This window comes from Sorex fumeus, unplaced genomic scaffold (genome assembly GCF_029834395.1).
Source record: "Sorex fumeus unplaced genomic scaffold, SorFum_2.1 ptg000012l, whole genome shotgun sequence".
NCBI lineage: Eukaryota > Metazoa > Chordata > Mammalia > Eulipotyphla > Soricidae > Sorex > Sorex fumeus.
The window spans coordinates 1,382,964-1,408,126 of record NW_026606069.1 but is presented as its reverse complement, the minus strand read 5'-3'; the positions used below and the strand labels follow the sequence as shown (position 1 = coordinate 1,408,126).

The following is a 25,163-nucleotide window of genomic DNA, read 5'->3' as shown; positions in this document are numbered from 1 at the left end:
ACATGGCATCATGAATAAAGAAGAGGCAATAGAAAAGAGATTTTTGTAAAGAATGAATAAAATCCAAGCATTTAATGGGCAATGGCCAGAGGAACAATCTCTGCATCATCAGAATTCCGAAAGGAGAGGAGATAAAGGGGAGAACAGGTGCATAAGATCTACTGGCTGGGAACTTCCGCCTGGAAGGGACTCTGCACTTATCTAGGAGATCCAGAAGTGTCAAGCAAAATAAATTCCAATAGAACACATACTATAATTTTAATATTATAATTGTAATAGTGAGAATTAGAGAGAAAGAGAGAGAGTCCTTAAAGTGATAAGAAAGAAGCAAAACTCCTAACACAAGGGAAAATTCACATCGGATTTCTCAAATGAAACACTCCAAGTGAGAAGAGACAGGGCTGGAGTCAGAGTTATGCAAGAAAAAGATCTTAACCCTGTCCTATCTCTCTGACCTTGCTAATGTTTTTTGTTTTGTTTTGTTTTGTTTTGCTTTCTTGCTGTGTACCTAAGTTACAATGTTTCATGCAGACAAAAGTAATCACAATATATAAGGCAAACCAAATAATGCCATTAAGAGTAAATTTTTTTTATTATTGATATATGATAAATTTATTATTGTTAGACAATTAAAACTACAAAGAAGAGAGAAAATAGTATTTGCAGTAGTGAGATGATCAGATGAGATCACTACATTTAGTCAGTGCCTCATGTTAAATTAGGGATTTAAACAAAATGGACACTTTCAGAGTTTTTCAGTGCAACAAAGTCTAATAGGAGTTTCTTTTTAATATTAATACTTAATGTAGTCATATTTATAAATTTAATAGCAGTAAAATATTCATTTCAATATCCACATTCTCTGTTATGTACTAGTATGCAATGGAAAAATCTAAGAAATGAGATAGTTAAGAAAATTTGAAGGCACAAAAGTTAAATAAAAATTCCATAGTCATGATTCGGAAAAATTAAAATTGTTACATGGTTCTATTTCCCAATTTATTTTACCTTCCAGACTAGCATTCTATTATAAAGCATAGTTTAGTTTTTGTTTTTCACTTTTGTGGTGCCTGGAGTCAAAGTCAGGCCTCACACACGTAAGGCAGGAATTCTACTACCTAGTCACATCCCCTACCCTAAAGCAGTTGAAATTTTAGAGCGTACATTTCAAAGTGTAGAAATTTCAGAGCTTACGTTTCATGAAGTCACATGATTTCAAGCCTTAATTTTAATTTACAGTTGTGTTAATTTGTAGAAATCTTCTAAGCCTCATCTCAGATATTGTAAGTATTAAGAGATACAATGATATAGAACATTAAAATCCTAGTATGCTATTTTTAATATAATGCTTTTGTTGTTAAATGTGAGAAAAGTTCTCCTAAAAATGTTACTATAAGGAGTTGGGCTAACGTTCAGAAATATGGTGGAGTTTACCTAAGCAAAGATAAGAAGAAATAAAAGCATGTGGGTGAACAGAAAAGAGTCGGAAAATTATACACCTAAAACAAACATAAGAGTGTAGATGAATATTTGATCAATTAAAAAAACAACCCCCAGATAAGTAGCATCTGGTAATTTCCCCTAGAATAAATTTTATTTTGATTATGAGGATTCTTTCAATATGCATTTAATTGCCTAGAGAAACACATACCAGTATGAAGTCTATCATATTTTTTTTAATCGGGGGCCACACCACACAGTTCTCAAGGCTTACTCTGGCCCTGTACTCAGGAATCACTTCTTGGAGGTATTCGGGGACCATATATGGCATCAGCATTTGAATCAAGGTTGGGTACATGGTATTATTTTAGTCCCCCATGCTCACTATTTTTAAGTTTACATAAGAGTCTGAGGACTGAAATCATTTCGAGAAGCTGTAATCATGAAGCAAAGTAGCACTATCAGGAACATCCTAAAGTATAGAGAGAATGGGTAAATGATAGACCAAACTCTCTCTTATAATTTTCCATTTTTTGGTGCCTTTAAAAATCCAGTAAGAAATTATAAGACAACAAAAATGTTTCATAGAGCTCAATCTTATAGAATAGAGAAAGAAAAAAATTATAAAATAGGACACAGAGGACAAAACAAGTAGAAAGAATGGGATGAAAGGAAATTAAATGGAGCTGGTGTCAATGAGTCTGGAAGTGGGAATCAATACTAGAAGTTTTTACAGAATCACAAACAGATGATTTAATGAATATGTCAGAAGACTCTACCAATACATGACTGAATATTTGACTGGAAATCAATGTCACTGAGTTGTTTGCTAGTCATGTTATAAAAGAACTGAAAATAATTTGTCAAAATATTATAATACAATTTAAAAATTATATGTGTATAAAGAATATTAAATATTTCAGTGATATACACATGAGAGATACATTATAATAAATTAATATAAATATTAGAAATTAATATTTCTAATCTTGAAAACAAAGGTGAATGACAAAATTATTTACCAAAGAACAGTATGACAAGAGTAGAGAGAAAGACTGGAGATAAATGTAAGAGTCAGTAAGTTATATCATTTATTTTTATATGACCGTTAGACTCTAGTTTGCTAAACTCTCTGCAATGACTTGAAGTAATTCTCCTCTAAATTTACAGTATTATCAGGTTATATGGAAAAAGTGAACAGTATACAGGTCCACTGTGGATCATCATAATTTCAGACTAGTGACCACTTTCCATGGGAAAAAATAAATCTCTGCAGTAATAGTTGATGCCTGAGAGGAATGACTACAGAGAAAACACTCCTGTACACACACACACAGGAACACACGCAAACACACACACACAAACATACACACACACACACATTATTCCAATGTCTCAGGTTTGGTAACAACAACTTCAAAGAACTTTTTAATGTCATATCATTAGATATGATTTTATAACATTTGACAGCTATGTTGCATTCAGCAATATGATAAAAATAGCAAATTAGTCAGGTCAAATAATGTTTCTATTCATATGTTTGAAGTTTCTGTATCATTTCTGTGACTATCTTATGCCTTAGAGCTATGTTTTCCATTTGATATGATAAAATATCTTTAATATACTTGCATATATTTCCCATATCTATGGATACTTAATTATCATTTTGGTTTCTAGCACCATACATATAGGTGCTCAAGACTTACTTGCATTTGGCAGGGATGGTGGGTCCCAAGCTGGGAATGAATCCTACTTGGTCATGGTGTATAAATTCAAGGGTCTTGACAATGTAAGAGTGGTTCAACATATGCAAGGCAATCAATGTAATACACCATATAAGGAAAAACAAAAAGGCAATCAATGTAATACACCATATAAGGAAAAACAAAAAAATTATATGATTCCTTCAATAGATGCACGGTAAGCACCCATTCATAATAATAACTGTTAATAAAATATGAAAATATTCCCAGGAACCAGGTGAGACAGAAGAAGCTGCACGGACACTGGGCAAATTAATAGGAGGCAATTGCACAGGATTTAAATCCATGGATCTCTTCTAAACCTCACCCACAGGTTACAAAGGTGAAAGTTGTGTTTTTTTTTCAGTAGGTAGCCTCTAACGTGGCCACACTTATACTCCCTCCGTATAACTCATAAGATTCATCTCCAAAGTAACTCCACATAGTTACAAAGGAATGAAAGGAAAATCCTAGATCACTACCCTCAGACTTCACTAGGCACTAAGGGAAGACAGCTCAGGAACCCACCCCAAGGTAGGGAGGAAGATAGGAGTCCTGAAGTCTCAACATGGAATATCCACATACACAATTTCTCTGATAAAGAATTCAGAGATGATATGGTGAGGATGTCCAATGAGCTCACAGTGGAACAGACATCCGATAAAATACAGGAAGATGTGAGGGCAACAGTGGAATGAATAGTCAATAAGATACAGGAGGAAATGAGAGCAGAAATAAGAAAACTACAAACAGAAATGCCATGAGTTAAAAACTCAGTAGATGAAATAAAAAGCTCAATGGTTGCCCTCAACAGTAAAATGACAATAGTCAAAGACAGAATCAGTCAGCTTGAAGATGCAATCCAGTAAGTATACAGGCAACAAAAGAAGATGGAAAAAGACCTTAGAACAGCACAAGGTCAGGTAAGAGATGTAGCACTGCACTTTGCACTGACCTCCCATTGTTCATCGATTTGCTTGAGTGGGCACCAATCACATTTCCATTGTGAGACTTGTTGTTACTGTTTTTGACATATAGAACACACCATGGGGAGCTTTCCAGGCTCTGCCATGCAGGTGGGATGCTCTCTGTAGCTTGCTGAGCTCTCCGAGATGGAGGCAGGAAATGAACCTGGGTCAGCCGCATGCAAAGCAAACGCCCTACCAGCTGTGCTATCACTCCAGCCCCAAGTAAGAAATGAATGGGATGAATTCAAGAGGAACAGCAAAAGAATCATTGGAGTCCCAGAGTAATAAGCAGGCAACTCCAATGAAGTAATAACAGTTCAAGAAATCATCGCTGTAAAGTTCCCAAAGCTGGAAAAGCCAGGAATCCAGATCCAAGAAGCCCAAAGGGTGCCACTTAAAAGAAATCCCAATGAAAAGATCTCAAGACATATCCTAATAAGAACATCAAATATCATAGATAGACACAACACTGAAAGCAGCAAGATCAAAGAAGGAAATTACATACAAATAATCATACCTTAGATTTACAGCAGATTTATCGTATGAAATTCTCCAGGCCTGAGGTCAGTGGTGGGATATAGTTAAAAATTTAATGAAATGAATGCCTCACTAAGAATACTTTACCTAGCCAGATTCTCATTCATACTTGAAGGAATCATACTTAACTTCATGGATGGAGTTTCCTTACCATAGGTAAAGCCATTTACCATAAGCCCATAGTGAACTTTATACTCTAATGAAGAACAGGTTTAAGATCAGTCACACGATAAGATTACCCACTCTTACCAGTAGTGCTCAGCTTAGTATTGGAAGTCCTCACCAGAGAAATTAGGCAAGAATAAAACAGGACACCCAGATAGAAAAAGAAGTCAAGCTCTCACAAATAACAAAAATAAACTATACTTAGAAAGCCCTAACGACTCTTAAAAAAAAAAAAACTATACTTAGAAAGCCCTAACAACTCTTAAAAAAAAGTCCTGGAAATGATAAATTTGTATAGTAAAGTGGCAGATTATGAAATCAGCATGTAAAGTCCACAGCTTTCCATATGCGAATAGAGAAACACAAAGGAGAGATTTTTTTCAAAATAATTTTTACAGTAAAGGCCCTCGCGTTGATCATCGATTTTCTCGAGCGGGCCCAGTAACGTCTCCATTGGAGACTTTGTTGTTACTGTGTCTGGCATATCGAATACTTCACGGGGAGCTTGCCAGGCTCTGCCCTGCGGGCGAGATACTCTCGGTAGCTGGCCGGGCTCTCCGAGAGGGGCGGAGGTATCGAACTCAGGTCGGCCATGTTGGCTGCGTGTAAGGCAAACGCCCTACCGCTGTGCTATCGCTCGTGTCTGAGAAAAATAAGTACCAAATACATAGGAATCAGCTTAAAAAGAGAGGTTAAAGACCTATTCAAAGAAAACGACATGACACAAGACGTTAGTTAGAGAAATAAAAGTATACTTGGAGAAATGGAAGCACACCCCCTGCTCTTGGATGGGGAGCAAAATGACAATAGTCCTCAAAACTTTGTATAGATTCAATATATATGACAATATATATACCACAATATCAAACTGTACTACAAAATGGTAGTAATTAAAAGAGTTTGGTACTGGAATAAAAACAGACTCTCAGATCAATGGAATAATATTTAAAATGTAGAGACAGATCCTCAGGTACAAAATCAGTTAATTTTTGAAAAAGGAGTGAAAAGCATAAAATAGAACAAGGAAATCCTCTTCAATAAATGATTTTGGTAAAACTGGTCAGCCATATGCAAAAAAAAAAAAAAAACCAGTAAACTCAGAATCCCTTTCTAACACTTTGCACAAAATTCAGATTCAAATGGATTAAAGACCTCATTATCAAACAATAGTCCATAAGGTACATAGAGGAACTGAAAGTAAATTATGAATAATTTTGTAAGACATGGTGATTTAATATATTTTAAGAAAAATAACTATGTGACAAAAATATTATGCAAAAGCTAAAGAGAAAATAACACTTAAATTTCATCAGTACTGTGGGACCAGACCAATAGTACAGCGAGTAGGGCATTTGCCTTGACATGGCTGACCTGAGTTTGATCCGTGGCATCCCATATGGTCTCCCCAGCACCACCAAGAGTAATTTCTGAATGCAGAGCCAGAAGTAACCCTGAGCATCACTGGGTGTGACACAAAAAGAAAAAAATCATCAATACTGCATTATTTCCATAAATTAAGTTGCATAAAAAATGTATACTGACTTTTTCTTAAGTTTTCTAAAAACAGTCTTGTTCTCGATATTTCATTCACTCTCAACAGAATGACCATCTCTGAATGCAACAGTTATATATACCTAGGTCGAGAAGTCAACATGATGAATCACCTGGCACCTGAGTTACACAGGAGGAAGAGAGCAGCTTGGAATGCCCTCAAGAGTGTTGAAGAAATAACTAAGAGGACAAAGAACCTCCAGCTCTGAGCACATCTCTTCGATTGCACTGTTTTTCCTGCATTAACATATGCCTCAGAGACCTGGGCCCTCCGAAAACAGGATGAGAACACTATTCAGGTATCTCAAAGAAGAATCAAAAGAGCTATGTTTGGAGTATCATGCTTCACTCAAATGAGAGAATCTGGAGTTCTGATCTCCATCAACGCTCAAGAATCAGGGATGCTGTCTCATTTGCCATGGCATCAAAAATCAGATGGGCTGGACACATAATGAGGTTTGGAGACGACCTCTGGACTAGAGCCATTACTGACTGGATTCCATGGGACGTCAAAAGATCACGTGGATGCCCACCTACGAGATGATCAGACTTTTTCGTCAAGACCCTGAACGATCAGTTTGAGGCTCTTCATGTTCCTAGAACTGGCAGATGCCATTGGGCTATACTAGCATGCAACAGGGATGAATGGAGACGTTCCTGGCGCCTGCTCGAGCAAATTTATGAGTAACAGGGAATCAAGTGATCAAGTGATCAATAACTTTATTTTCTTAATTTTTATTGGAACCCATACACTTAAAGTGGCAGAATTTATGAGATTTATAAATGTTAGTGATAGACTTTCTTAATTTAATTGAGCAGGATACCTAGTCAAATGAGTGAGCAGTTCAATGTGTTGATCTATGGATGTGGGAATCTCAGACACTGACATGAAGGTGATTACCTGTATGACCCTAGTAGTAATGAAGACCTGCAGTTCCACACTTAGTGGACCTAGGTAGGCATCCAGAATTACACTCAGAGCTTCCTTTGGGACTTCAATTAGTGCTTAGGATCAAAATGTGCAAGAAATGCATCATAACGCCTGTACTTTCTCTCTGCCCCTGATTTCTATTCTTAAACTACATTTCTTGAATCCAGGGAAAGTCCAGGAACACAATGAGGCATATATAAAATAATTGGTACTTCTGTGTTACTTGTAAGTCCTTAAAAATGCACTTAACTTTTCTTACTTTTGTGGGCCTCATCTGTCAAGTCAAAGTGTTAATAACTGCACTATTTCTCTTATTAACATATCGTGAGGAGCAAATGACTATCAGAGATCGAGGTTTCATTCCAAAAGTGTCACGAACTGATTTTGTCAATACCATTTTTATTAAATATGGAAAATAGACTGAGTTTACATTTACACTGTGCCCTTTTAAAATGAGTTATTTTTAGAGGAAAATATCTGATCTTATATGTGGATTGTGCATTTTATCTTGAAAGTAAATATTATTGTATTGACCTACTTCTTTCAAATTTCCTTTTGTAATATCTGTTTCACCTGGGACTTTAAAAAGATAAAAGTGTTTCTTTGAAAAATCAAATCCTTGGAGAGGGGTGGATTAGCCCAGGACCCACCCAAACAGAGCCCTGGGAGCCACTTGCTCCCATGCTGCAAAATTGCTGCCGTTTCTCTGACCGGACTCCATCGTCTCTGGACCAAGTCTCACGCAGAAAAATCACCCTGCTGAAAATTTGGGTATGTGGGTATTTGTGACTGAAATCTCCTGACTTTCTCAGGGTCAGGATGGGCTACCTTCACTCATCCCCCTGTACTTCCAGAAGTCCAGGCAGTCAGGTCCACACTTCAAAGCTGCTGCCCAGTTAAAAACTTTAACTCCAGCTCTGTCGCCCAGTTAAAAATTCTGAACTTCCTAGAGTGACATCTCCAAACTCTCCGTTACTAATATTCCAGTAGTAGCTCTCCAGATTGGATAGACATAACATAGAAAGCAACCAATGTGGACTATCCAAACAGAAAGCTGTAACATTTTAGAAATCCCTCATACAAGAACTTAATGTCTCCATGGTGAATAATTACAATTTACACTGTCTTCTAAGGAAATATTTTTTGATCATTATGTTAGCAAATTATTGATAACAATCAATATAAAATAAATTATTGTGGGCCTCTTATGGAGGTAGGCTTGAGGGGTGGTTGGAAAAATTGGCAACAATGGTAGAGAGAAGAAGAAAATTGTGGTGAAAGTCTTTAAGAAATCATCATGAACAAGTTTGTAAACTACAAACTTAAAGAAGATGTAGGGGGTGGAAGTTATGTAAGTAAGCCTTTCCTATTTCATGCAAACTCCAAAATGTATTAGCACAAAATTTCTTTAAAAGCTTTATTCATGATAGGTAAGGAATGATTATTACCATAATGTTATCCAAATACAAAATAAAATTTAATGCAATCTATCTTGATTTCAGAGTTGAAAACTTACTTATGCAAATGAGAAGAATAATTTTATTACATTGTATTAAAGGGTTTATTTTCTTTGCTTACATAATTTAAAATCATCTAGCAATCACAAATTTGGCTCTTACTGATATATTTTCGGATCATTCTAGTTGCCATTTCTTAAAGTTTTATTGGAACAAATAATATAAAGTAAATTTACTTTGTGCCTAAGAGGGCAAGTTGGAATTTGGAGGGAAAATGGGAACATTGGTGGAGGGAAGATCACATTGGTGGTGTTGAAACAGTAAATGACTGAAAAAACTGTATAATGAATAACATTGTAAATCATGGTGTTTTGAATAAAAGCAAAATGTTAGCGTAATTAATAAAAATCAAATCCTATTAGGAGAAAATATAGCATTTTATTCATTTAATATTTTGTAGACAGCAATTATCTCTTAAATAAAGTTCTGCTAATAACACCACTGATGTAGTTCTATAATTATTTTTGTATGTTTTTCACAAAATATTAGACATAGCATAGTAATTTCCTGTAACTTTATAATAATAGTTAAAAATATCTAGTTTTAAATCATATTGAAAATTGTTGAAAACATACTAACTAAAGAAACTAAAGCTAAAAAGTTTAAGTGCTCTTTTAACATTTCACACTTAATATTTGGCAGAACTAAAACTATAAATCATTCTTTAATATAACACAGGATTTGCTAAGTAGCACATTTGTGAAGACTTCACAAGGAAAAAAGCTGAATTTAGTTTTAAAATCTAATATTCAAAAAGGTTCAAAAAGATCAAAATATCTTATGTATTGATTTTATTTGAGAAAAGTTAAGAAACAAAAAAAAATTCTAGGGACTGGAGTGATAGCACAGTAGGTAGGGCATTTGCCTTGCATGTGGCCAACCTGGGTTTGATTTCTCCATCTCTCTCGAAGAGCGAGGCAAGCTACCAAGAGTATCCCAACCTCAGGGCAAAGCCTGGCAAGCTCCCCATCACATATTTGATATGCCAAAAACAGTAACAACAAGTATCACAATAGAGACATTACTGGTGCCCACTTGAGCAAATCAATGAACAATAAAAAGACAGTGCTAATATTCAAAAAGATAACTAAATTGGTTAGTAGCAGATTTCAGTATTCAGATAGTATCAGTTTTCTCTAAGTTCTGCGAAGTAGCTGAGTGAAATCCTGTCTGATTTTAAAAGACAAAAATGGCATCAAAATTCTTTGAAATTGAAACTGTATAGTTTGTAATTTTTTTTTTTTTTTTGCTTTTTGGGTCACACCCGGCGATGCTCAGGGGTTACTCCTGGCGGTGCTCGGGGGACCATATGGGATGCTGGGAATCGAACCTGTGTCGACCATGTTGGCTGTGTGCAAGGCAAACGCCCTATCCCCTGTGCTATTGCTCCAGCCCCATAGTTTGTAATATTTTCTACTATAATTTTAGCTTTTTCTGTTTTTGCTTTTTTATTACACCCAGCAATGCACAGGAGTTACTCCTGGCTCTGCACTAAGGAATTACTCTTGGCGGTACTTGGGGGACCATATGAGGTGCTGGGAATTGAACACGGGTCGGCCTTGTGCAAGGCAAAGGCCCTACCCGCTGTGCTATCACTCCAGCCGCTAAACTATTTTTGTTTCTTAACTTTTCTCAAATAGAATCAATATATGATATATTTTTATAGAGTACTTTTTCTTTTTCTTGTGGAAACCATTGTTCATATGCCATGAAATCGTGTTGGTAAAAACATGAACATCTAATAAAAAAATATCTAAAAAGGACTTGCGTTTAATCTTCCAAAATAAGAATTAGGTACTTATGTATCAAACTATATTGGATAACTACTAGATAGTGTATATAAATATAGTGTGAAAGTAAGCAAAAAAAGGGGGGGGAATAAACCTTTAATTTATATACCTTGCCTTTGATAGATGAGAAAAAATCTCAACAAAAATACAAAATATTTTAAGTTGACTTTATTTTGTTATAAGAAGGCATAAAACTGAGCTAAGAATTCTGAGCAATAAGATAGTGAGTTGGGCATTTTCCTTGCATGTGGACAACTGGGTTTGATTTCCTGCACCATGTACAGTCCCTGGAGCCCTGCTGGAAGCAATTCCTGAGCACAGAGCCAGAAAGAACCCCTGAGCACTGCTAAATGTGTCCCCTCTCCTCAAACAAGAAGGAACAACCCCCCCCCCCCATAAACTCTGAACTAAAATGTATCATTAGTTTCTAGCAAATAAAATAGCACAGTGGTAGGGCGTTTGCCTTTCGCACAGCCAGCCTGGACGAGCCAGGTTCGATTCCTCCACCCGTCTCAGACAGCCCTGCAAGCTTCCCCGTGACGTATTCGATATGCCAAACACAGTAACAACAAGTTTCATAATGGAAATGTTACTGGGCCCACTCGAGCAAATCGATGAAGAATGGGAGGACTCTCTTCTCTCTCTCTTCATTATCAGATCTATATTTAATGACCAACAAATTGAAAATCATGTAAGAACTACCATGTCCTATGAGGAAATGGTGTCAGCAACTTTAGTAAGGACTTGATCCCTAAGGTAAATGAAAGCCCCGAGAGCTTGAAAAGCCAAATTTCTTGCATGAAACATTATGTCTGGTATCATAGCTGTCTTTCCTCCTACCAAACATGTAAACCACTAGATTTTACTCTAAAAAAGAGTGCAAAATATGTGCATGCTGAGGAGTTCTCACTGGGTTTAAGCAAAAAAACAACAAAAAAAAAGATTTTCAACATCTTTTAAAAAATCCTTTATGAAACTAGATATTTAAGTTCTATTTTGTAAGATTGTAATCATCCACTTATTCGAGAAATGCCATGTGCTAGATTGCTTTGAGCATGACCACTCAAAGCAAAGTTTCTGCATAACTTTATCTCTTTTCCTTACATCTTTGTTTTGGCTTATTTTCAATTCAGTGTCAAGCCCTATATTTTTATGGAGAATTGATTTCTTTAAAAATAGATTGCTCGGGCTTTCCTTACTGATTTTAAGACTGTGCTTAAGGATACTGTACCCTCTGTGGTTCAGTGTCCTTTACCCAAGGACACACTTGATCAATTTGTGATTTAGTTCTGTTCAACAAAGAAATAATCTTTATGGATGGAGGTGCATGCTTTCAGTTGTCACAAGATGAAAGCTGTGTTTCTTTCTTTCTTTTTAAAATCTTGGCTGAACAAAAACAGCATCAAATTTATTCACTGAACACTGTAATTCATTTCTGGTCCTGCAGCCATTTCACTTTTTTTCTACTGACTTTTCAGGCACCATCGAGTTTTATACTTAAAATAGATAATTTTGAGCTCTTATTAAATCTGTAAAATTCCTCAGGAGTTTCTTCTAAAACCATTTATCTGTCACTTTCTTTGCTTTTCATTGCAGGTCCAACACCAGATGGATAGTAAGCCTTCTTGATATAGAGAAAAAGGTAATGCATTAGGAGGTCCTAGAGAGTGTCTGGTATGAGATAAACTAGACTATGTTTAATCCAGAATTCAGTAATCTTGGTACACCTTTCCCTTCTTCCTTTGTTCTGACTGTAACGATTGATTCAGTTTCTGGAATTAGTGTACCATGTTTATTGCTTGCAATAGATACCTACTCTAAACAGAACAGTTGTTGTTAGAACTCTGATAACAGGTGTAATACCAAATCATCTTTTTGTACGATGAGTATTCTGTGCACCTACTTGGTATGGACACAAAGGTGCTAAGGTACACGTGAGACTCTACACAATCTGAGAGTTCATCCAGATTTTTGAGAAGTTGAGGTTTTCAGGCTGAGATAAAAACCTCATAGGTTATGTTATTTGCAGAGAAAAAAAGTTAGACCCCACCTCCAGCCATGGCATAGTTCCTTGTCTTTACCACAGAAAGAAAATAAAAATGAAAGCATTCAAGCAGAAGAAAGTTGAATAAATGGTAGAGAATATTCAAGGAAGAACATGGACTTCTCTAGAAAAAGGAAAACAATAACTCAAAAGAGTCGTATTAAAAGAATATAGTACACACAGAAATAGGAATTGTAGATATTTCTAAGATAGAATGCCCTGAGTTGCTTTGGATAGCTGATTATATAAGATTTTATTTTTCCTAAGATGCTCCAGGAACTCTGGATTTCTTTTCATCAAATCTATGCACAGTCAGGGATTAACTTTGTCCTGAGAATCTTTTCTCCTTTTCTGACTATATCTTGTCATTCCAAATATTTCTTAGTTTGGAAATAAATTTTGCCTAAAATTTGCCTCATGGTGACTGCCTATTTCATTGTCATCTCTATTGTTGCTATCCCTCCATTAAAAGCCCTCGTGGTACGAACTATAACATGGATAAATAATTATATCCAACATCTTGCTTCCATCTTGTATTTCTTCCATAGAGAAGACATAGTAAAATCTATAATGCATTAAATCTGATATTTTCTCGTAAAAGAGAAAACTAAACTCTTCTTAGTCTTCTGCCATGCTTAGAAAAAAATCAAATGTCCCCCTAAATTTATAAAATTATATAGTTATAGGATATGGCCGGGTTAAGTCTCCATCAAGATCTCTTAGCTTCTGTATACTAGGAATAATTCATTCTTGTCACCTGACCTTTGGATATTTATTGAATTAGTCAGGCAAGCTCTTAGAGTATATTTGCACTGCATATTTCTTCTTCTTGGTGTTTGTATTCACAGAAGTCTTTTTGTTTTTCTGCTTTTAAGCATTAAGATCAAATGTTACCACCTCCAAGAAGTTGTCATGAAAAAAACATTGAAAATACCTCACATTAACAATATATTTCCTTGAGTTCATTTGTTGCATGTTAATTATTATCACCTGTTAAAACAATCAGCAAACAACAAATAAGATGGATTTTGCTTAAAATACATCAGTTCATAAAAAGTTTAATCTTTCATTCCTGGCATTCTAAAATTAAAACCAAGAAATAGATACATTTCAAAAGTTTATATTGGCATTGAGAGGACACAAAATATTACCAACATGACCTACACATGTTTAGGTGGCGTTGTGTGAGAGTATTTAACATATTTAATATAAAATTCACTATCTGGGAAACTTTAGGTGATAACTTTGAAATAGAACAAAAAATATATCAAAGAGAATCCTGCTCACGACCTCAGCCCACTAATGTCTAAGGAGACCTAAATGACTACACTAACATAAATATCCTGAATTGAATCCTAGGTCAGAAAGAGGGTACTGGGGAAAAAAACAAGATTGAGGATGTAGGGGAAGTATATGGGATTTTAGTTGCCAGTCTCTTTTGGCTCATTTAATGAGTCAATATGACAAAACACTTAAATTTTGTATTGCAAAACATTGCAAATATTTTCTAAATTATTATGTGGATACTGCTAAGTATTTGCATACATAAGGTGTTGGTGTTAAGAGAGACTGGGTGTGATGTACGTGGCAAACCTACCACATACCTAGTTTCACAACTTTTCTGTACCTCTAAAAAAGTTTATATTATAAAGTGATAGGAGCAAGGATGTAGCTCTATCAAAAAGTTCATGCTTTTTATGCAAGAGGAGTGGGCATGAATACCAGCACCACAAAAATAAGTAAGTAATAAAACGTCTGGGCTGGAGAGATAGTGCCGAGAGTGAGGTATTTTCACTGCATGTGATCAACCCAGGTTTCATCGCTAGCACCTAATAAGGTCCCCAGATCCCCACCGAAGTGATCCCTGAGCACAGAGCCAGGAGTAAAGTGATCCCCAAGCACTGCCAGGTGTGGCACAAAATACAAAAATAAAACATAAAGCTACTTTCTTGGAAAAATTATATAAAGACAAGAAAATACCACGTTCACAGAACAGAAAATATGGGTGGTCTCTTTATTCATCCAAAGTTCCCAGGTAGGTTCTTTTTTTTTTTCCTCCTGCAATATTTTTGTGGGTTGTTTTATTTTTTTTTAATTTTTCTTAGCAATCACCATGAGGTACAGTTGTAGACTAACAAATTTTTGTGCTTGGGTTTCAATTATACAATGATCAAATACCCATCCCTCCACCAGTGCCCATTTTCCACCACCACGGGTCCCAGTATCCCTCCCACCCCCCATCCCCCCACCCCCCCTGCCCAGGTAGGTTCTTAAATAAAGATGAATAATAAAGGTGCTCAGATTCAGGGTTAGAAATGAGGGAATGGGGTGTGGGGGGAAGGAAAACAGAAGAGAGACTCCTCAGGCAAGAAGCAATGTAGTACAGGACTTTCAAGTGTGGCTCAGTTTGTGGTGTTTTCATAGGAAAACTGGATTTTTGCATTTCTTTTTTGTTTTCCTTTCTTTACTGTTTTGTTGTTGTTGAATCACCCTGAGATACACAGTTGCAAACGCTGATCAGGCTTCATTCAGACAATGTTCCATCACCCATCCCTCCACCAGTGTACATTTCCCAAGTTTTCCTGTTTCTTATCAAACAAAATCTCAGCACTTTCCTGTTTCACACAGAGGTCTTGCTAATTTAGGGCTCATTTGTGGTGTTAAGATAAATTAACATCTTTTATTCAGACTTAGGCTGGTGGGGACTGTCTCTTTAGTTCAGACAGTTTAGTTTATATATTTTACCATATGCCCAGGTATTGTTTCTTTTCTTGTCTTTCCAAGGTCTGGGTCAGAATTTATAGTCTTGGAAAATTATAAACTTCTCACTCTCAAAAGGAGTCCAGGAATTTGTGGGGATATTTAAAATGTAGAGTGAGGACAGCTAAAATGAAGACCTGGCAAGGGGAATCTGAGGTTTCCTCTTTCATTATTAAGATGTTGTTATTAAGACATCATTAAAATGACTATCAAAAGCTATCTCAATTCTAATAAGATTTGATCTACAAAAATTGTGAGACTGATTCTAAAATTCACTCTAACAGTCAGGGGACCTAGGGTAATCAAAACAACTTTGAAAAATAAGTGCAGAGATTGAGGAATCACCCTAAGTGATTTCAAAAGTTATTATCAAGACAATAGAATACTGTGTATTACTATACAAACATTTGGCTACATCTTGTAGCCAAATAAGTTACAAGAGACTATGAAGTGCACAAATCCTATCGTCCTGTTATATCTGGTTGTAGCAGACCACTGATGCTGTAACTTTTATAGGACAATAAGCTCCATGTCAGGAAGATTGTCTTACTTAATGGAGTGGAGGAATCTGAGACGGAGTCATCAACACTTTTATTGGCTCTTGTTAAATCTACAATACCCAGTTTGCATTCATACTAACCCTCATAACCAGTCTTCATTGGTCTCCTTACAGAAAGAAATGTGCTCACACCCCTATACTGCTTTCTGGGTGCCGTTGAGGGAATGGGGTGTTCACTGACTAGGATTCTGTGTTCTCTTTTGATACTCCGTTTCAATGGTTAGGAACTTGCATTTACAGCCCATACACTACTGCCATCTAGTGGGAACACTATGCAAGTAGCCAGAGCTCTGTTTTTATAGGCTTCATTCCAAATCCCTCCACAAACAGTTGGTCCACAACATAAATCAGATCTGGTAAGTATTGTAAACCATGGTGCCCACAATAATTTTTTTTTAATCAGGTTTGACATGTGGGAGGGAAAGGGCCTGTGGAGAGAAGGCAGAGTCTATATTAAAGTGGAATCAAGAACTTAGATGCAATCAGGAAAAGAGCAACTCTTTAAAATAAGAAGAGTTCTGAGGAAGGGGAAACAAAGAGATTGGGGGGTTTGGCGATGAAGAACTGTAAATAGTGGAGAGCAAGAGTAATAATTACAAAGCTGTCATTCTTCGTGAAAAAGACGGCATTCCGAAAGTGGGCCTATTTCAGATTCACAAATAAATCACAAAGAGTTGACAAAACCTTAATGACTTTAAAGTGAGACACAACACTCCTCACTAACATTCTCCTAAAGAAATATTTTTTGATCATTCTCTTAGCAAATCATTGATACAAAGAAATATCAAATGAATGATTGAGGGCCTGCTATAGGGGCAGGCTTAAGGGGTGGTTGGAAAGATTGGAGACAATGGTCGAGGGAAGATGTAATGGTGGTGGGTTGGTGTTGGAATATTGAATGCCTCTGCCAAACCATCATGAACAAATCCATAAACCACAGCAAAAAGGTAAAATGAATTAATTAAATGGCAAAAATAATATTTTTAATTAAGAAAAAAGAAATAAGAAGACCTTCTTGGACAATGACCAGAAGGGACAGAGAAACAGGAAGTTGTTCTAAGATAGTTAAATAAAAGTTCATGGCTGGAGCGATAGTACCACGGGCAAGGCATTTGCCTTTCACCAGGCCGACCTGGGTTTGATCCTGGGCATCCCATATGGTCCCCACCTCAGGAGTAATCCCTGAGAGTAAAGCCGGGACTAAACCCTAAGCACTGCCAACAAAACAAAACCTTAAATTAGAAGATGACCTGAGGATTATTCATAAGCAATACAAAATAAATTATTTAGTCCTGGTTTGGGGGCAGGGTTTGGGGGTCTGTGTGGAAACATTCAAAATATGGTGGAGGGTAGGTGTAATGGTGGTGGGATTGGTGTTGGAATATTACATGTATCAAATTATTGTGAACAACTTTACAAAAGTAAAATTAAATTTAAAAAATAGATACATAAAATAAAACATTGTTAAGAAAAAAGAAAGATCAGCTGAGAACCCTCAGTAATAAACTGGGGGATCTGAAATAAAAATTCAAAGTGCCTATGGTTCATTTTTGGTTTTATTTTCAATTTCAAAGCTCACTAGTAAGGAATCCTTTCCTAAATTAACTTAGGATCAGTCCTTTTCTCATCCTAAAAAAAGTTGGATAATTTAAAAGCCAACTTTCCAATTGCCTACATCTTCCAGGTTGTTTATAGTTCAGTCACAAAAGTAATCAGATTCCTTTGCCTTTAATTCTGTTTGGACATTCCTTCCAATTCCTCGAGTTTTGTCGGGGGGGGGGTTGTTGTTGGTAGTGATGGTGGTGTTTTGTTGAGGGGGCCACATCTGGCATTGCTCAGAGTTTGCTCCTGACTCTGCACCCAGGGATCAGTGGCTTTACTCAGGGAAACTTATGGTGTGCCAAGAATCAAACCCAGATCCTCTGGGTGCATGGTAAAAGCTCTCGCTCCAGCCCAGTCCTGCAAGTTTTATAGAGATCATGCTCTCCACAAATTTAAGGCAGAGGAAGATTTGTGGAGATGTGGGCACAATATATGCCACTTTCCTTTGGAACAAGCAATACCTGAGAACATAACCAAGAGCCATGGGATGCAGCTGGAATTGAGAGTCTGAAGTGGCTGACTCAAGTGCTTAAGAATCTTTACCTTTTGGGGATACTGGAAACATTAGTGGTGGAGAATGGGCACAGGTGGAAGGATGGGTACTCGATCATTGTATGACTGAAACGTAAGCACAAAGTTTGTAAGTCTGTAACTGCATCTCACGGTGATTCATTAAAAAAATTTAAATAAGAAAAAAAAGAAGAATCTTCACCTTTTGGGCCGGAGTGAAACCTGGAGGGCGTTTACCTTGCACGCGGCCTTTACCTTGCAGGCAGACAACCCAGGTTGGATTTCCGGCATCCCATATAGTCCCCCGAGCACTGCCAGGAGTGATTCCTAAGTGCAGAGCCAGGAGTAACCTCTGAGCATCACCACGTATGACCCCCCAAAAATCTTTACCTTTCGTTTTTTGGCTTCGGAACCACACCCAGCAGTGCTCAAGACTTACTCCTGGCTCTATTCTGAGATCACTCTTGGTGGTGCTCAGGTGACCACATGGGGTCTAAGCCACATTGGCTGTGTGCAAGGCAAGCACCCTACTTGCTGTCCATTCGCTCCAGCCCCTATCATTTTTCTGAAGACAAAAGTGGTAAGATGAGCATCTGCGAAGAGACACTTGGGTCACATAAATAAACTTATAATTAATCTAATAATCTAACCAATAGCATTTTCCCATCTCTCTTCTACTAACATGTCGGTTTTCCTTTGGGGAGTTAGGCCCTCAATTGACATGGCTAAATAAAGGCTCTGTGTAAACCAAACTACCTCAGTGCTTTCATGGGCACACAGGAAAACTGTCCTGTCCAAGACACTCGCATGAGGTGGGTCATGAGAAATGTTCTGGCCAATGAAACGCAAGCAGAAATGCTGCAAATGACCTGAAAACCATCCCTCCCGCCCTCCAGTCTTCTATCAGTGCTGACATAAGAGAGGTGACTTATCATGATCTCAGACAAGGAAGCAAAACAGGGTCATGGAGTTACCACGTAGAAAAAAAACACATTACAGAGACTCCTCACTGTGAGCAGCCCGGATCTGAGCAAATTCCATGCTGGAATTTGCATGAATGGAAAGTGAAGTGTTGCTGTATTAGCCAAGTCCCTGGTTCCCAAAAGTTTACGGCCTACTCTGGGAGATAAGATATAAACCGTTAAAGGAAAAACAACATTAAAATAACTACTTCTGTAGTATTCTGAGCATCTGTCATGTAATAATATATAATCCTGACTATAAACAAGCCAGGTAGGAAATATTTATTATCCCCAGTGTGGGAAAAAGAAACTGGGGCACTGCTTGCTTTAGTCACTTGCTCAAGAGCACATAGCTAGAGATCGGCAGATCTGGGAATTGAGCCCAGATTAGTCAGACGCCAGAGTCTACATTCTTAAATATTCTCTGCTGTATAATACTAGGCAGTTGATATTTTTTCAATGCCTATTTGTTCAATAAAAACAATAGCAACAACAACAACAAAAAACTGACAAACACTAGTGGGGTGTATGAAAACGTGTCTATTTTTCTTTCTTTTTGGGTCATACCCAGAGATGCACAGGGCTTACTCCTGGCTCTGCACTCAGGAATTACTCCTGGCGATGCTTGGGGGACCACATGTGATAGTGGGAATCAAACCAGGGTCAGCCGCATGCAAGGCAAATGCCCAACCCGCTGTGTTATCACTCCAGCCCCAACTTGCTGTGTTATCACTCCAGCCCCAACAAGTCTATTCTTAAAACTAATCACACATGATGTAAAGTTGAGACACATCTGCAGAGAAATCGTGTGCAGTGCACTATGTTACTCAACATAAGAAGCAAAGGAAGAGAAAGCAAACTGGACAGTGAATGTCATCCATACTAGCCTGAGAACTTGGGCCACTTCCATTCTTAACCAGATTGAGTTTCCTAACAATCACAGGAAGTATATTCTCTAATCGTCTCTCCATCACAGAGGAGAGGGTAGCACAGCGTGGCAAAGACTTGCTTCTGCAGCCAGTAAGAAGCTAAACCAAGATCCACATCCACACTGCCTGGTTTCCAAGCCCATACTCTCCCTGCTAATCTGTCATGCCTTGTAACTCAGCATAAAGAGCCCAGCATCTGTCTCTGGGATTTCAAATGCTGCCATTTCTGGCCATACGATTCCTGTCTTATTTCTCTTAGCCTTAATTTCCTTATCCCCAAAGTGGTGCTTGTTATTGATATTATCATTTTAATTATCACTAGAGAATGAGACAAACAAAAAAAGTGAAGAAAGACGTGATCCATGCAAGCACACAGAGACAGAAAATCCAAAGATGTAGGTCAGCCACAAGAAATGACTCAATTCATCTGGTCAGCTAATTGTAGTCATGGCTGGACAAAAAAAAAAGAGTTTGTTCATTATTGTTTCAGGAATCTTTCCATTGGTGAGCATTTTCCTGGCCTATTTAGGTAATCCTTGCCCATGATATCTCTAGGATCCTTCTTTTCCAACTTCAGTTTGCTAGCTTCATTCTCTTTCGTTCCTATATTTCATCTAGAAAATCCCATTGGATAATGCTTTTTATATTTTTGGCAAAGGACCTTTACATTCTTCAAAGAGGAGCTCCTAAAAGGCAGCTCATATAGAGAAGGGACCACCAAGTAAAGGATGCTTGAAGGACCCGCTCGGGATGGGAAATGTGTGTTGAAAGTAGACTATAGACCGAACATGATGACCACTTAATACCTGCATTGCAAACTACAACGCCCCAAAAGGGGGGGGGAAGAGAGAGAGAGAGAGAGAGAGAGAGAGAGAGAGAGAGAGAGAGAAAGGGGATCCACCTGTCACAGAGGCCATGGCAGCGGAAAGGGTGGGAGGGGGATTGGGGGTTGGGGGGGAGACCAGGGGGGTTGGTGGGAAGGATACTGGGAACATTGGTGGTGGAGAATGGGCACTTGGTGGAGGGATGGGTACTCGATCTTTGTATGACTGAAACATAAGCACAAAAGTTTGTAATTCTAACTGTATCTCATGGTGATTCATTAAAAAATAAAACTTAATCAATTAGTTAATTAATTTTTTTTAAAAAAGGGAGCTCCTATATAAAATGGATGGTGAGGGGGGCTGGGAGGGGCACGGGGGGGCGAACTCAACCTTTCTTGCTGACTAGGATCACTCCATAGCATAATTCCAAGTTACCAAAGATCCTCTTCATACTGAGGATGAAAATGGTATGAAATTAAGAAAGTGAAGGAGACAGCATGTTTGGAAAACAATAGACACCATTCTCAGCAGGGATGTCATAAAGAATTTCATGGAGCACTTATGAAATTCTTTCACTTGGTCACTTGACATCCCGCTATTCAAACTTTAAGACCTGAAAAATATACTGTTCTTGAAATGAGCACAGGAGACCCAGGAAGAAGAAGCCATTCATTATTATTATTATTATTATTATTATTATTATTAGTGAATCACCATGAGATACTGTTACATACTTATAAACGTTCATTTTTGCATTTCAGTCATACAATGATCGGTTACCCATCCCTCCACCAGTGCCCATTCTCCACCACCAATGATCCCAGTACCCCTCCCACCTTCCCACCCCCTCCCCCTCTCCACCCTGCCTCTGTGACAGGGCTTTCCCTTTTGTTCTCTCTCTCCTTTTGGGTATTGTGATTTGCAACCAAGGTATTGAGTGGCCATCATTTCTGTTTAGTGTGCTCATATGCTAGCTTACCTCAGCATTGGATCATACCTGACAGAAGTGCTGGATTTGTTGTCATTACTAATTGCATGATGGAACTGAAATGTTTTCCCACATATTCTGCTTTCTAAAGTAAGCAGCTGCTTTGGGTTGATTGAAGAAAATCAGTCCAAACAGTAAAGTAAATCAGGGTAAATGGCTATAAAAAAATGACAGAAAGGAAACTTAAGAAGTCACTCTCATCTCTTTTCTCTACGGCATCAAAGTCAATTTCTTTCTTATCAATCTCTTCCAAATGCAGTCAGCAAAACATATCATTCTAATTCTTTTTGTGGGGGGGGGGTATTTTTAACTCCTCAGTGAATGTTTTTCTTTTCTAAATTCTAAGCCTAGTTCTTGCCAATTGCTTTCCTTTTCAATTTTTTTTTTAATTGAGGTGGGATGCCACACCCAGCTCTGTTCAGGGGTTACTCCTAGCTCTGGGCTCAGGGATCACTCCTAACAGGGCTCAGTCAACTATATAGGGTGCTAGAGATTGAACCTGAGTTGACCGTGTGCAAGTAGGGTGCCTTACCTGCTGTCCATCTCTCTGGTCCCACCAATTCCTTTCTAATGTATTCAAAAGCACATAGATGTCTAGTCCCACAACAAGATGACATTTCAATTAAATCCAATTTAAAAATTATGCAAAATAGAAGACATCGGTGAACCCAAAGAGCTCGATTTAAGAATGTGTAAAATACTTGAATAGTCACGTCACGAAGAATATAGAAATACGACACCCGGGGGGAACGGGCGGGGAGAAGGCCGGGGCGGGGTCTGGAGGAGCTGGGGCTCCCCAATGGGCCCATCCGCCCCCGACCCCGAGGCAGACGGGCAGGCCCCCGAAGGGTCTTTAAACCTCCGCGCTGGAACGCACTAGGTACCTGGGACAGGGTGGGGGCGCGGCCGCGACCGAGACGGCCGCGACGCGCCCCCGGCGGGGGAGGCGAGGGAAGACGCCGGACGGGCCTGGGCCGCAGAGGCAACGGCGGAGGGAGGCGTCAGGCGATGGACGCGAACGGACTGACGGCGCGGTTCGGGACGGAGAGGGAGGCGGAAAAGCCGCCGGCGGCAGCGGGGAGAGAGCGGTCGGAAGATCACGACGGGCCCACGGGGAGCCGGCGGGCGCCGGGCCGGGGCCGGGGGACCGCCCCCGGGAGGAGGGGGAGCGGCGGCCGGTGGCACACAGAACGCCACGCCGACCATTCGCACCCGCTCACCCTCCCCCGGGAGGGCCCGAGGCCCGACCCAGGCTGCGGCGCCGCCGTAACCCCGGCGGGATGAACCCCACGTCGAGAACGATCCCCGACAGACAGCAGCACCCCCGCGCGCGGGCGCGCGGCCTCCGCCTCCCACCCGGCCGCAGACGACAGACACCGCCGACCAACCAGGGCACTTCTCTGGCGACCTTCGTTCCGGCTCGCCTCAGCGACCCCCTGAGCACCCCCCCCTTCGCGAGCGGCGGGGCTCCGGGAGGGCGGGCGAGCGGGACCGGGGACGGACCCCGACCCGCCGCCGCTGCTCCTCCTCCTCCTCCTGGGGGGGGGGGGGGCCGCGCCGCATGGGGAAGAGAGCCAGAGCGAGCCCCGGACATGATTAATAAATACATCAAAGTGTTCAAGGTTAATGCGAGCCGAGAGCGAGCGGTCGTGGGCGCTGTCGTTGCGCGCGCCGCCTCGTGGGTTCCGAGCGACCTAGCGGACGCCAAGCGGGCGAAGATGTCCGAGTACATCCGGGTCACGGAGGAGGACGAGAACGACGAGCCCGTCGAGATCCCGTCCGAGGACGATGGCATCGTGCTGCTGTCCACGGTCACGGCGCAGTTCCCGGGCGCCTGCGGCCTGCGCTACCGGAACCCCGTGTCGCAGTGCATGCCTGCCGTACGCGCGCCTGGTGGAGGGCATCCTGCACGCGCCCGACGCGGGCTGGGGCAACCTGGTCTACGTGGTCAACTACCCCAAAGATAACAATAGGAACATGGAGGAGGCTGATGCTTCATCGGCGGTGAAGGTGAAAAGGGCCGTGCAGAAGACGTCCGACCCCATCGTGCTCGGCCTGCCCTGGAAGACCACCGAGCAGGACCTCAAGGAGTATTTCAGCACCTTCGGGGAGGTCCTCATGGTCCAGGTAAAAAAAAAGATATCAAGACTGATCACCAAAAGAGGGTTTGGCTTTGTGCGGTTCACGGAGTATGAGACCCAAGTGAAGGTGATGTCCCAGCGACACATGATTGATGGACGGTGGTGTGACTGCAAACTTCCAAATTCTAAGCAAAGCCCGGATGAGCCTCTGAGGAGCAGGAAGGTGTCTGTGGGCCGCTGCACCCAGGACCTGACTGCCGACGAGCTGCGGCAGTTCTTCTGCCAGTACGGGGAGGTGGTCGATGTGTTCATCCCCAAGCCCTTGGGGGGGGGGGGCGTTTGCCTTCTTCACATTTGCAGATGATCAGGTGGCCCAGTCCCTGTGTGGCGAGGACCTGATCATCAAAGGCATCATCAGCGTGCATATCTGCAACGCGGAGCCCAAGCACAATAGCAATAGGCAGTTAGAGAGAAGTGGAAGATTTGGTGGTAATCCGGGTGGCTTTGGGAACCAGGGCGGGTTCGGTAACAGCCGGGGCGGCGGGGCGGGGCTGGGCCACAACCAGAGCAGCAACATGGGGGGCGGGATGAACTTCAGCGCCTTCAGCGTCCACCCGGCCATGAGGGCCACGGCCCAGGCCACCCTGCAGAGCAGCTGGGGCATGATGGGGATGCTGGCCAGTCAGCAGAACCAGTCGGGCCCATCAGGGAACAATCAGAGTCAGGCCAACATGCAGAGAGAGCCCAACCAGGCCTTTGGCTCTGGGAACAACCAGTACAGCGGCTCCAACTCGGGCGCCGCCATCGGGTGGGGGTCGGCCTCCAACGCGGGCTCGGGCAGCGGCTTCAATGCATGGACTTCAGCTCCAGCATGGACTCGAAGTCGTCGGGCTGGGGCATGTAGGCTGGGCTGGTCAGTTAGACGCTAAAGACTGGTGGGAAGTCAAATTTTTCTAAACTCACGGTAAGTATATTGTAAGATACATATGCACTAAGAATTTTCAAAATTGGTTTGTTTGGTGTGGAGTATATTTAGCAGTAATTTTGACATTTTTCATTTAGAAAAAGAGGAAAAGCTAAAGGAATTTTCTAAGTTTTGTTACATAACGGGTTGAACTCTTGAGTGTTTGAAAGTGAACTGCTGTTTGCCTGACGGGTAAACCAACACCACAATTGCTATCAAGAAGCTTCTCCTGTAATATTTTATCCCTGGACTTGTCACCTGAATTATTTGCATGTTCAAAGTGGAACCCATTGGTTAGA

At 40.2% G+C, this 25,163-nt stretch overlaps 1 pseudogene; it reads left to right on the top strand.

Moving 5' to 3' along the window:
- Positions 1–23,537: 23,537 nt before the first annotated feature.
- Positions 23,538–24,804, top strand: LOC130020420 (TAR DNA-binding protein 43-like; annotated as a pseudogene).
- The last annotated feature ends 359 nt before the right edge of the window (positions 24,805–25,163 follow it).